Source organism: Sphaerodactylus townsendi, linkage group LG03 (genome assembly GCF_021028975.2).
Source record: "Sphaerodactylus townsendi isolate TG3544 linkage group LG03, MPM_Stown_v2.3, whole genome shotgun sequence".
Taxonomy (NCBI): domain Eukaryota; kingdom Metazoa; phylum Chordata; class Lepidosauria; order Squamata; family Sphaerodactylidae; genus Sphaerodactylus; species Sphaerodactylus townsendi.
Window position 1 is genome coordinate 47310574 of NC_059427.1, and position 12889 is coordinate 47323462.

Here is a 12889-nt window from a genome sequence, read left to right on the forward strand (position 1 = left end):
GGCTCCGGTACTTGCATGAGGTCATGACTCTCTTTTAATCCCATATGGTTCTGTCTGCAGTCGATGCTCAAAGTTCATCCAAGTTTGTCTCCTGACCGATGAAATAAGCCCTCAGCACAGTGAACATAGCACTTCAATTATTAGCAAAAAGCTAGCACCTGGAAGCCTGTTTAATAACTTCAGGAAAGCTGTTCCACAAAATAGGAGCCACCAGTGAAAATGGCTCAGTATGTCAACTTCTTCCATCTCATCTCTACTCTGAATTTCCTACTTTTAACCTTCAAACTTGGGTTAATTGGTAAAGATAGTACACCGTCCAGAGTTTGACCAGAGTTTTGACCAAAGTTTTTTCATGGAAACTGACAGTTGCACAAGCCTTGAATATAAGAAGTTTTTCTTCTGCCTTCTTCTGTTCTGATAAAGGCATCCCCAGTGGCTGGTGGACCCCCATGAAGAAAAAGCCAGTGTGTGTGTGTATGGGGGGGACAAGATGTAGAAACTGGAAAAAAATCACCATTCCTTGGGAGAAATTACCCTCTTCTACTAGTGAGATTTCTACTGGTGCCGAAGACTTGGCTTGCAGAAGTGGAAGGATGATTTCACCCTATTCTTTCTACATCTCCCCAAACCTGGTGACTTTTTACCTGTGGAAGCTCCCTAAGCACTAGCTGTGCCTTTTTGGGAATCTCAGAGGGCTGCTGTGGGAAGGAGAAGGCAGGAAACATCAGCTTCCCAGGACCCGTAGCAAGAATAAAAAGTGTAATTTCTCCAGCACATATCTTTCGAAACATGACAGATTTTTCTTTCTGATTGATTGACCCCAAAGTTGGCAAATCTCTCGAACATTTCTATGTTCTAGGTAACTTTTCCCAAACATTTCACTTTACATTCTGACCTCACTGTTTGTGTAATATGTAAAGAATAGCAGAAAGCAGTATGTTGGTTCTGCTGAAATCACTGCCTGTATGTAGAAGATATGCAACAAGAAGATTTTCTTGCAAAAATTGCCTGTGAAAAGCTTGCCGTCCATTATCTGGGGTCTCTATGTGCTCCCTTTTGTGCAGAAAATTTCACAGTACTAAAAGCTTCCAATTAGAATTACATATGGTCACAGAGCTCAGAGTTAATTTGAGGTAAGTTGTTTAATGCTTGCCAAACCACAATGCTTTTAATCATCCTAATAAAATATTTGTGGTGCTTTTCCCGATTCAGTCAGCCCGCTGCCGTGTGGCGGGGAACGACTTTCCAAAACCATGACCTAGAGCAGGCGTACTCTGAGCGCACAGATCAAAATGAGAAATGTCAATTGCGCTGTGAGCACTGTTGGGCAAACATTTTGAAAGTCATGGATAAAAACTAATCGTATGCGACAAAGAAGAAGAAACAAGTCTATCTACAGAATATACAAGAAAAGGGCAGATTCCTATGTGTATGTTTTTTTTTCACACTACAGTTTAGGGGAAGAGCTGAATGTTAAAGAGGACAAGTCTCAATCTGCATGAGGATGAAATGACTGGGAAGATACTGTCCCAGATGACAGAAAACAAGAATACACTAACAATTTCCTCTTAAAGGAGAGGACATTTTCTTCTCATTTAGTCAGCCTGCTTCCCCTGTGGAACATGAGTGAGCCTTGAGCTGCATCAGCAATTATTTTTCCAAAGAGAAAGAACTGCAAATAAAATTAAGAAACAAATAAGAAGAAATTGAACTCCCCCCACTCCTGTCCCCAACTCTATTAAGTGGCATCAGTCTGAGAGAACTTTGCCTCCATCTTCTCCTCTCTTGCTGTTGGCCATAGGACCCTTTGCCTCCAAGGCATGGAATGTTGGCCCAGGCTGCTGGATATTTTGCCCTCCTGGCTTGCCTCCTGGACTCATGCCGCTCCAGCCCTATTTGAGGTTCAGCTTGATCTGGACAAGCACAGCCCTCGTTTGTTGCTGGTGCACCTGCATCTTCACAGGTCAACATGCTTATTTTGGCACTCAGGCCTATACAGATAGTCTGAAGCCACTTGGAAATGATGCTGAAAGAGTATGATGGCAACAGCCCTCTCCACAGAAATTATAAGCAAGCAGAACTCAGACCGAAGTGGAGGCAAATTCAATTCCAGAAATTGTCCACATTCAGCATTTTCCAGTTTGACATTTTCCACAGGATTTATCAATGGGATGAAACTTTAACATTGCCAACAGTCCCACCAAGCAACAGGGTTGATTTCATCCCCTTGACCCACCTCATTCTAGTCCAGGGGTAGGGAACCTGCGGCTCTCCAGACGTTCAGGAACTACAATTCCCATCAGCCCCTACCAGCATGGCCAATTGGCCATGCTGACAGAGGCTGATGGGAATTGTAGTTCCTGAACATCTGGAGAGTCGCAGGTTCCCTACCCCTGTTCTAGTCCAAGGGAGCACATAATTGTTTCTCTGCATTGAACCCAGGAACCATCTTTTAGAAGATCAGAAGGTACTGTGGAAATGGAGAAGAACAAAAACTTCCATGATATGGATAGTCGATATGTTGATTTTGTGCTACAGACAAGTTGGTGATGGACATTTATATTGCTTATTTATGGTGCATTGGTCAGCTTTTAAGCACTTTTAGAGTTTTGAGAACAGGTAGTGCATGCCACTACAAAATGGCTGCCATGGGGATATACCCATTCCAAGCCAAATGTCTTCCTGTAATTGATGCAGCTAGATCTGGATAAGTGCTTCCTACATACACAAAGGCAATGTCTTCTCAGCTCTTCCAAAGTAACTTTTGTCTCAATGAGGCAAGGAAAGTCAGAATTGCCTCTTTGCTTTGGGAAAGAAGGAAGTGGACAATGGGAAACACATTGGGTGCCACATTAGGAATCACTGCTCTGCTAAATTTTCTTTAATCAGTGCTAAAGGTTTCAGCTATGTAGAGGTAATCAGGACAATTAATCTTTTGGTAATGGGTGTTTGAGTAACAAATAAATGGGGCTGTTACAGAATTCAGCAGCTGTCCAATGAGCATGTCAATTCTATATGCATGGGTCTGCCCCTAGTCTCTTCTATTTTGTGAAATCCTTTACATACACAATGAAGAACTCTACCGGATTCATGAAATGTTCCCTATATTAGAGACTAGGACAAGATAGCCGCTGGATGCACATAATTTCCTGTGAACATTAGAGTCCTGGCATACATGCTAAAGCTATGAGATCTCAGAAGCAAATGTGTGGAGGAGCTCTGAGACTTTGCAATTTGGGGACAGATCTCCAGTGCATCTGCCTTAATTCCACATGAAGTCCTGCACTCAGAGAGATTCCTTCATTTTTAAATGGAAATGAGGCGGAAATAGAAATAAAGGCTGTTCTTTTCTACTGGCCTTTTAGTGTTCCTTCTAGTGTAATTGGGTCTTCTCAGTGGTATTGAATTGGGGACAGAGGAAGTTTATTGGACATCAGCACTATTGGCTGCAGGGCAGCGAAGAGGGCAGGGAGAGGCAGTTGCATGCCCGCAGTAATGCCCCTGCCCCCTTTCTTCCACGATACATTTCCAGTTCAGTTCATGCATTAGGGAGACATTAATAGTCTCTGATGACAGTTTCACGCTCTGTTTGCATTCTTTCTAACAAGTTCCCTTCACTTTTTATGGGAATATTTTCTCAAAGATAAAAAGTGCCATCTGCAGACGAGCTGCTAAAATGCTGCCAAATAAATAAATAAATTTAAAAACATGCCAAAATTTAAACCACACTCTTCAGGTTGGTTCTGCTTCAGAAAGATTGAGCCCCCAGACACGGGGTGGGCGGGGCAGACATATATCAAATGATGGGAAAACTATCTTCTTACAGTTCCTGTTCTAACACCAAACTAGGTTAGGCTCTCCCTGGACCAATGTGCAATCACACCTACGGTACTGTTCTTGTTTTTGTATTACATTTACAGGGGGGAAAAAAGATTAATTAGAAAATAGCCCCACTTAAAATCTTGCCTTAGTTGTGAACTTGTTGGATGGCTTTTGAAGGCAAGGCTGTGTTGTCCCTATCTTCGCTGTCACTGTTAAAATTGCACTGCACTTTATCTTCTCTGTAATACCATTGTTGTCAGTGGCCATAGTGTCTCATTTTGTGGGAAGTGTCAGAGAAGCACACAGAGGTGTACGGGGTCCAAATGGCAAATGGAGACAAAGCCTCCTCCAGGTGCCCCCCCCCCCCCTGCAGGGAGCTGGGAATGCCCCAAAGTGTGCAGAGTTCCTCTCCCCACAACAGAAATCTTGTGAGGTAGGTGGGGCTTAGAGAATCCTGAAAGAACTATGTCTGGCCCAAAGTCACCCAGCAGGCCTCATGTGTAGGGAAACAAATCCAGTCCACTAGATAAGAGTCTGCCAATCATGTGGAGGATCGGGGAATCAAATCCAGTTCTCCAGCTTAGAGTCCACCCACTCTTAACCACTACACCATGGCAGCTTTATGTACTCTGTTATGGAGCTATGAAAATGGTTAGTAAAAGTGAAAAAAGGATAAAAGCAAAGAAAATGAAGCTCAGTCTAGGGGCAGTATAGATTGTATACAGGGCTAGGTTAAGATCTGAATAGGTCCAAATGGAGGTTCCGAGTGAATCTTGGATTTAAATCGTCACCTTGTTCACAGTCCAGGTTTGTAACTGTGAAATAACTCCACCCATGCTGCATCTTTTTTTTGCCAGCACCGCTGTAATGTTGAGTTGCAATCACAGCTATACTATGAATGTGTATATATGTATTAATATGACAGCTGTGTGGGGAATGAACATGGTTATTCCTAGTGCACACTACCATGCTAAAATAAGCACATCCCTTAAAGGCAAACAAAGCCTCTGAAAGCCAGTTCAAGAGGCCAGTTTGGCGGAGTAGATGGACAGTGAAAAATAAGTTAAAAAATCAAAGGTTCTTTGCTTCATGGTTCATCTGAGAGGAAGAAGGGCAGATGCCAGGAACAGATTTTTCTATGGCATGATTGAGTTAGCGAGGAAAATTAGGGTCACACTAGCACAGCTGATCACAGCAGCCAAATGTCTGAAGGCTGCTAGGGAAAACCTAGATGTCTGAATGAATTGACAAAAGCAGAGTCAGTGGCACATGTCTCCTCTTGGAAAAAAAAGACTAGGAGATGACCCAGGCCTAGATGGATTGTGTTAGAGCCAGGTAGAGAATGGCTTGAAGGGACTCTAAGCACCTGCAAGTGGAATTTGTCAAGAGAGAAAACATTCTGGGAAATGTGTCCACAAACATGCAGATCACAGCAGGGTGTATATTCCAGGGCTTTTGATACAGTTCTCAGGGGGAAAATGAAAAGGTTTTCCTCAGGTTTCTTGTGGGGACAACAAAAGGCCTTTCGTTCAAAAGGACTTTCTCCTTCTGATCAAGCCTTAGCAGGCCCAAGAACTACTTTTGTGGAGTGATTAGAGTATAAGACTAACGTCTGGGAAACCTGAATTTGATCTGCGCATTATGTTTGACACATAACCACCACAGAGATTTACAGTCAGATGTGAGTTCCGTGTGATACGGACCATGGTGCTGATCTTACCCTTTTCCTCATTCTTGCAGACCTCCAGGGCCACACTGAAATAGCATCATTGGCTGGAAGATTTAGACTTTCCATTCTCATGAGTGCTGTTCTGGCTTTGCTGTGGTCTTTCCCAAAACATTTCAGCAACTCAGGTTTGGAAAAAGGAGAGTCACAGGAAAGCCCAGATGTTGCATGGATGCTGGAATGCCTTCATCTTTGATGTTAACTCCCTTGGAGACCCTACTTGGGTGGAAAGTCAGCATAGAAATGTTTTAAATAAATAAGATTAATAACTTTAATTAATAGCTACTTCTTGTTATTATTTGCAATCTTGTAACCTGGATTAATTGCAAGCATAACAGTAATGTTTAAGCAGTTAGTTATCTCAGGGTGGCCTCTGCATTTCGTAAAAGCTTGGCCCAGAGAAACTATCAAAAGGAATCAAGAGCTTGAATAAATCAAGGGAGGTATAAACAGTGGAAGAAAGCAAAGAGGCAAGGATGAGGAAAACTATAGCTCACCACTCTTTCTGTTCACTGGCTAAAGGCAAAGACAGACTTAGAAGGGTTTTTTTTAATTAGGTTTTATTAGGTGTGAAAAGGCAATAATTTAGGAGGCTGGTTGGCTTGTGCCTAACAAGGAGAAGATGGAGGAATGGCTTAAGATGGTGTGGTAGGCACATGGTAGAGAAATCAATGTGTATAGCTGGAACATTGGTGATGAGGGCTGAATACTTGCTCAAGCCAGTGGAGCTGATCTTGGTTTAAAAACGGGATGATAATTGGGACAGTGTTTAACTGCAAAGGAAAAAAATCCATCAGGATTTCATCTGGACTGCAGTCCTGATCTAGGATTCCAAGACAAATGAGTGTGGTTTGTGAGATGAAGAAAATCAGCACTCTCTCTTAGGGCTACACCTTAGGAAATGACAGTATTTTGTAATGTTTAAAACGAACTGCTGGGTGTTCTGCGTGTGTGCGTGCGTGCGTGCGTAAAATTCAGATCAGGTATAGGATTATGAACTTGGAGTTGGAAAATTCCTGGAGACTTGGAGGTGGAATCTGGGGAGGGCAGAGCTGGGAGTGGAGGAGGCTCAGCAGGATAGGATGCCATACTGTCTGCCCTCCAAAGCGGCTGTTTTCTCCAAGGAAACTGCTTTCTGTGGTCTTGAAATCAGCTGTAATTCTGGGAAATCTCCATGCCCTAGAAGTTGGCAATTCTGCTGGGCTGTGATAGGAAAAAAGTTTTTTCCTTGTGCTATTTAAATTGGGAACTCTGTGTTATTACTAGACAGGAAAACAAGACATTACTCGCTTCTCTGGTGAGGCTAATAGCAATTGTGTGTTATATTCTGTCAAGTCACAGCTGACGTATGGAGACCCTATAGAGTTTTTAAGGCTAGAGACATTCAGAGATGATTTGCCACTACCTGCCTCCACATGGGTTGAGAGAGTTCTGACTGAACTGTGACTGGCCCAAGATCATTCAGCAGGCTTCATGTGGAGGAGCGGGGAAACAAATTTGGTTCTCCAGATGAGAGCCCACTGCTCTGAACCACTGTACCACGCTGGCTCTCTAATAGCAATTAGGGGGAGATAATTGGGGGTGGGGGTGGGGTGGGGGTAAGTTCCCTTCCCCCTACCATTCTGCAGAACAGATCTAAATTGGGGTGGGTGACTGGACCCATAGCTTTATCCACTATCTCATTTGTAGAGTGGTTTCTGTTTGCAAAAAGGTAATATTCGAGGACCCTTTTAAGGATGAATATTTTAAATGTTTTAAAAATGATAGGCTTATAGAGCTAATTATTACTATGAATAATGATAGTAATGAAATAATACTAAAATACTTGTTTGGGACACTCTTGGCACATGTTAGCTAACCACAATAATATGTTCTGGAGCACCCAACAGCTGAACTCTGAAATTCATTCTGAATGACTAGAGTTAGAATATGTGAAGATACACAACAAAGTGTATCTAGGGAAAATGTAGCCCTGTGCAAAATCTGAGTTTTCTGTGTCCCCCCCCCCATATGGGTGGCCACCCTCCCCCACCATGACCAAACACCTTTTTCTGCACCTGGTCTTGAAGTCAGTGTATGGACCTGGGGGAAGAAGGAGGGGTGTGTGGGGCAATTTTCCGCAGCCCGGGAACATTTGACGCCCCTGTGTGCATCATAAAGGGGTTTAAGTGCTTTTGTAACTAAACCCTATATACAATTCTTGGTATGGAAAAGGTGTTTCAAGACAAGGAACTTTTAATACTGGCCTATTAAAAATAAATTGAGCCGTGCCTATAACAAGAGAAACTTCAGCTCCCAACTGTTTGGTTAAGAGACTGTTTCTTCTGGGGCAGATGGTGTTTCTAGAGGATTTGGTTTGTACTTTTTGTGGTCAAAGAGTTAGGGATGGTTCCAGGATTGCTGTGATTTGTTTGGCTGCCAATATTGCAAAGATCAGCAAAGCCCCACGAACGAATCCAAACTGGGCAGGAGATAATCCGCCAACCAAATGTAAGCACAAGTATATATATACACACACACACACACAAACAAACAAGCAAGGAGCAAGCAAGCATGCAAAAGCAATTGAACTTTAGATGCAATTTCCATTCCATTAAGTGTAAAGTCTTTCTGCTTTACATTCCTCTGCAGTAGAAGGTCTGAGCAGGAGGCATTTTCCTATTTTGATGCTTGGTAGACTATGAAATGTACTTAGTCACAGTGCTCTGTCGCTGATCACAAAAATTGCTCTTATCTTCCACTAATAATATCTTTTTAAAGACAACATCTTAATTCTTTTCTGAAGGAAAATACCTATTTTCTCCTTTGTGCATCTATGACGCTGCACGGTACAGCCTCTTTCTTCAGGAGACCTGAGTGTACAGCTTTTTTATGTGTATTTCCTCTGCAGCTGTGCCTCATCCTTCCCTAACTGCTGCAAGATATTGTATAGACTTTGTGGTAGCAATAGCTACTGGAAGGTTCTGTGCTACACACTTCTTTGTAACACATTTACTTTTTCAACTGTTCTTTAACTTGAAGGTTTTTTTCCCCCCTCTGGACCCCTGACTAGGAGTCTACCAATTTAGGCTGATCTTGGTTTCCAGCAGTTGTCTGTGGTGGCTGCTACTGACAAATGTACAGGGCATGGTGATGGGCCTGAGTTGATCTTTCATATTGAACAAGGCTTGGGAATCATTTATTTATTGTTTGGTTGAAACATTTATATCCCATCTTTCCTTGTTGTTTAAGGGGGCTTACAATAATAATTTTAAAAAATCAAAGTGGTAAAAAGATAATCTGTATTCCTTTCCCTTTCCCAGTCTTTGATTATTGTTTAGGGCAGGGGTTCTCAACCTGTGGGTCACGACCCCTTTGGGGGTCGAATTACCCTTTCACAGGGGTCACCTAAGACTCTCTGCATCAGTGTTCTCAATCTGTAAAATGGATAAATGTTAGGGTTGGGGGTCACCACAACATGAGGAACTGTATTAATGGGTTGCGGCATTAGGAAGGTTGAGAACCACTGGTTTAGGGGCTCAGCCTGGATGGCTTAGGCTAGCCTGATCTCATCAGATCTCAGCAGCTGAGCAGGGCCAGTTCTTGGTTAGTGCTCGGATGGGAGACCACCAAGGAAGTCCAGGATTGCTATGCAGTGGCAGGCAATAACAAACCACTTCTGAACATCTCTTGCCTTGAAAACTTCCAGGGTTGCCATAAGTTAGCTGTGGCTTGATGACACTTTCCAACACCAACACCCTGTCACTGGATCAGGCTTGCTGCAGAAACGGATTTAGAATGTAGTTCTGTTGTCTGACCGGAATGATTTTTAAACAGGAATAATAACGGTGAATCCGGTAGATACAATGAAAGAACTAAAAATTATTCTAGAAGATTTTCAAAATTACTCTGGATTAAAAGTAAACATGGAAAAAACAGAGATAATGGGGGTTAATGTGGAAAAAAGACAATTAGATAGAAAACTAGTAAAAAAGAAAATTAAATATTTAGGTATTATAATAACACAGAGAAAGGAGAAGATGTTTAAATATAATTATGAGGAAAGATGGAATAAAATATTAAAACAATTAAAAGAATGGGATAAGAAAATTCGATCGATTACAGGGAAAATCAAAGCACTAAAAATGTGTATAATGCCAAAAATGTTTTATCTATTTCGAACTCTACCTTTAGAAATTAAGAAGAAGCAATTTGAGGAATGGGACAGAAAGCTGAAAGCATGGGTGTTTAATCAAAAAAATCCTAGAATTATGAACAAGATAATTTACATGACGAAAAATTATTTAGGATGGGGGATACCTAAAATGCAAAAGTATTATGAAGCATTCCAGATTAAAAATCTGATGAACATAAATGAAGAAAATAGTGAAGGATGGGTTAAATTTGAAAATGAAATAAATGAAGGGATTGGAGCCTATGGAATATTTAATAATGAGTTGAAGAGAGGGAACCAAACTGCAATAGGACCAAGAAAGGTGTTATTAGATATATGGGGAAAATGGAGAGGTAAATGGATGCCCGGTACACTGGATGTGGCACCATTGGCAAGTGTGGCCGGAAAAGATGGGGAAAAAGCGATAAAAATATTGAAAAGACAAGGGATTCAGACTGTTGCAAATCTGATAAGAGAAGGAGGAGAAATTATGACTGTACAAAAATTTATAGAGTTAGGAGGTAATGAGAGCTGGTTGGTCCTGAGGGGCATCTGGGAAAAGATAAAGGTTTCACGAATAAGAGGAGAATGTATAATGGCTAAATGCTTAGAACTATATGAAAAATGTAAAGGGAAAATTTTGGGACATATATATAAGTATATGGTTGATGATAGAGACTTTATGATAAGAACATTGAAACAAAAATGGGAGAAGGAAGGTTCTCTAGACACTGGGAAAACTGAAAATCTAATTGATAGTTGGAAAAAAAATATAAAGATTGAGAAATATATGGAATTGGAAAGAAAAGTTATATTGAAGTGGTATAGAACACCAAAACAACTAGCATATATGATTAAAGGACTCAGCCCTAAATGCTGGCATTGTGGAGATCAGCAGGCATATTATAGCCATATGTGGATGGAATGTATAGAAGTGAAAAAATTTTGGACAACTGTAATATTATATATCGAGAAACTAGTGAAGATTAATATTGAGATAAATAACGACTTAATGTTCATGGGTGTAATGGAGGATAGAAGGGTAGATAAAAAATATAGCTATATGTACAAAATAATGATCAAAGCAGCACATGCAACAATAGCTTTAGGCTGGAAAGAAAAGAAAAAATGGACACTCCAGAAATGGTTGGATTACATCTGGGAACAAGTGACACTGGACATTTTCTATATAATAACGAAGAATAAACTGTGGCAAGATAAACAGAGCGAAATCTTGAAGATATGGACTATATACGAGGACTGGATGAAAGAAGCTGGAGTCAATGAAGAGAAATGGGAGAAAAGATTACAAAGAATGAACTTACTGCTGTTTGTTTGATAAAAATATGAAAAATATAGGGGGGAAGGAAAAAAGGGGAAAATGTATTGTTTGAAAACAAATGAAGAAAAGCATTAATATAAATGTAATATTCAAATGATACAATAAAAAAATTATTAAAAAAACAATTCTATCTATCTATCTATCTATCTATCTATCTATCTATCTATCTATCTATCTATCTATCTATCTATCTATCTATCTAATATATTTTTAGACCGCCCTCCCCAGTAGGCTCAGGATGGTGTACATCATAATTAAAACATACAATAAAATATAAAACAGTAGTTCCATCTGTAATTTAAAACAACTTTACTTTTTGTCAAAACTACTTTGTCAAAACTACTTTAATGGGGCAATCCAGTGCATGTCTGCTTAGATGCAAGTTCCACTTAGTGTTCATTGGTAAGTGTGCACAGGGGTTGCATATATAGCCTTAGATACAGAGTGGAGGTTTCTGGGGATGCAAGGATTTTTGTCCATGGAGTGCTATTTTCCTACATCCCCTTCCTAAAGCAGCCCCCAGGAGCAGGAGTTGGAGATGCATTTTAGGCTCCCTAAAGGGAAGAACAAGCATGAGTCTTGACTTAACTGGGAAATTATCTTTACTAAATGCCTCACCCACCCTGGAAACCTGTAATGCACCTTCCTGGAAATATTAATCTTTGCAGGTCAGCATGCATTTTCCCACTACGAAATGTGTGACAACCATTGGCTTGGATCCACTAGTAGTTTCCTCAGAAGGAAAGTATTTTCATTTGCAGAGTGTGATTTCCTCACCTCCACCCTCCCACTCCAACCCCAAAATGCCCCCCCCCCAAATGTTGCTCTCTAGGGAAAAATGAACCCACGGGTAGGTGAGTTGGATGACTATTACGGAAATGTGAAAACTGGCAAAAATTGCGCCCCTTTCCTTCTGAGGCAATCCTCCATTGGATCTAAGCCATTACAAACCATTTTACAGATATTATTTTTGTGTTTGTGGGTGAGTGCCATTTGAAAAAGTATATATTACAGTCAATGTCCAACCTTTGGTGAATTAATGGATATATATATCTCACTTTACAACGTATGAGTAAATGCAGACAGTTACATTTAGGTGCCTGACAATATTCACTGTTGTGTCTCTGAGATCCAGGTCATTCACAGTATTGATCTGGGACTGTCAGTGCTCACATGAGGACAGCATCCACCACATTTGTACATTCATCAGACCATTTGTGGCAGGATTCCCATATACCATGTTGCATATATTTGCAGGTGTAATTGGTAGCGTGGCTCTACTTAGTATACCTGGGAAGCTGCCAATAGAAATATGAAAACTTCTATATTTAGTAGCAAAAAGGTGTGGTTCCTGGCACTCCCTCTTTTTTTTCTTGGCCACTCTTCTCTGCTGCTACCATCACTGGACATATTCTCTTCACTGGGTACTGCTTCCTTTTCTTCTCTGAACATATGTTGAAGTCTAAGCTTACGAGTATCAAATTGTTAAGGGACAGGGAGAGAAAGAACTGAGGGGGATACATTTCTTGTAGAAAAGGGTCAGAAGCATCCATTTAGAAGATGATGGGGAGGAACAAAGAAAGTAGAGTAGGTGTGCTTTCAGTAGGCAATAGCGGTATTCCCATCTTACAGTGAATTCACCCGCATCCTTCTTATACATATATATATATATCTGTTCGTGAGAAAGAACCAACATCCATTTACTTTACAAATGAACCTGGGGACCAGTGCCTGGATAGATATGGGGTTTCACTTGAAACCTAAGAATTCCTTGCGTTGAACATAACATGAGATAAACATGGGGGTCACTTGAAACATAAGAATTCCTTGCGTTGAACATAACACC

At 40.9% G+C, this 12889-nt stretch overlaps 1 protein-coding gene across 4 annotated transcripts in view; it reads left to right on the top strand.

The window, feature by feature from the left end:
* The window catches only part of GRIP2 (glutamate receptor interacting protein 2), a 478246-nt gene that overhangs the window by 30472 nt on the left and 434885 nt on the right, over positions 1 to 12889 (top strand). The window lies entirely within an intron of this gene.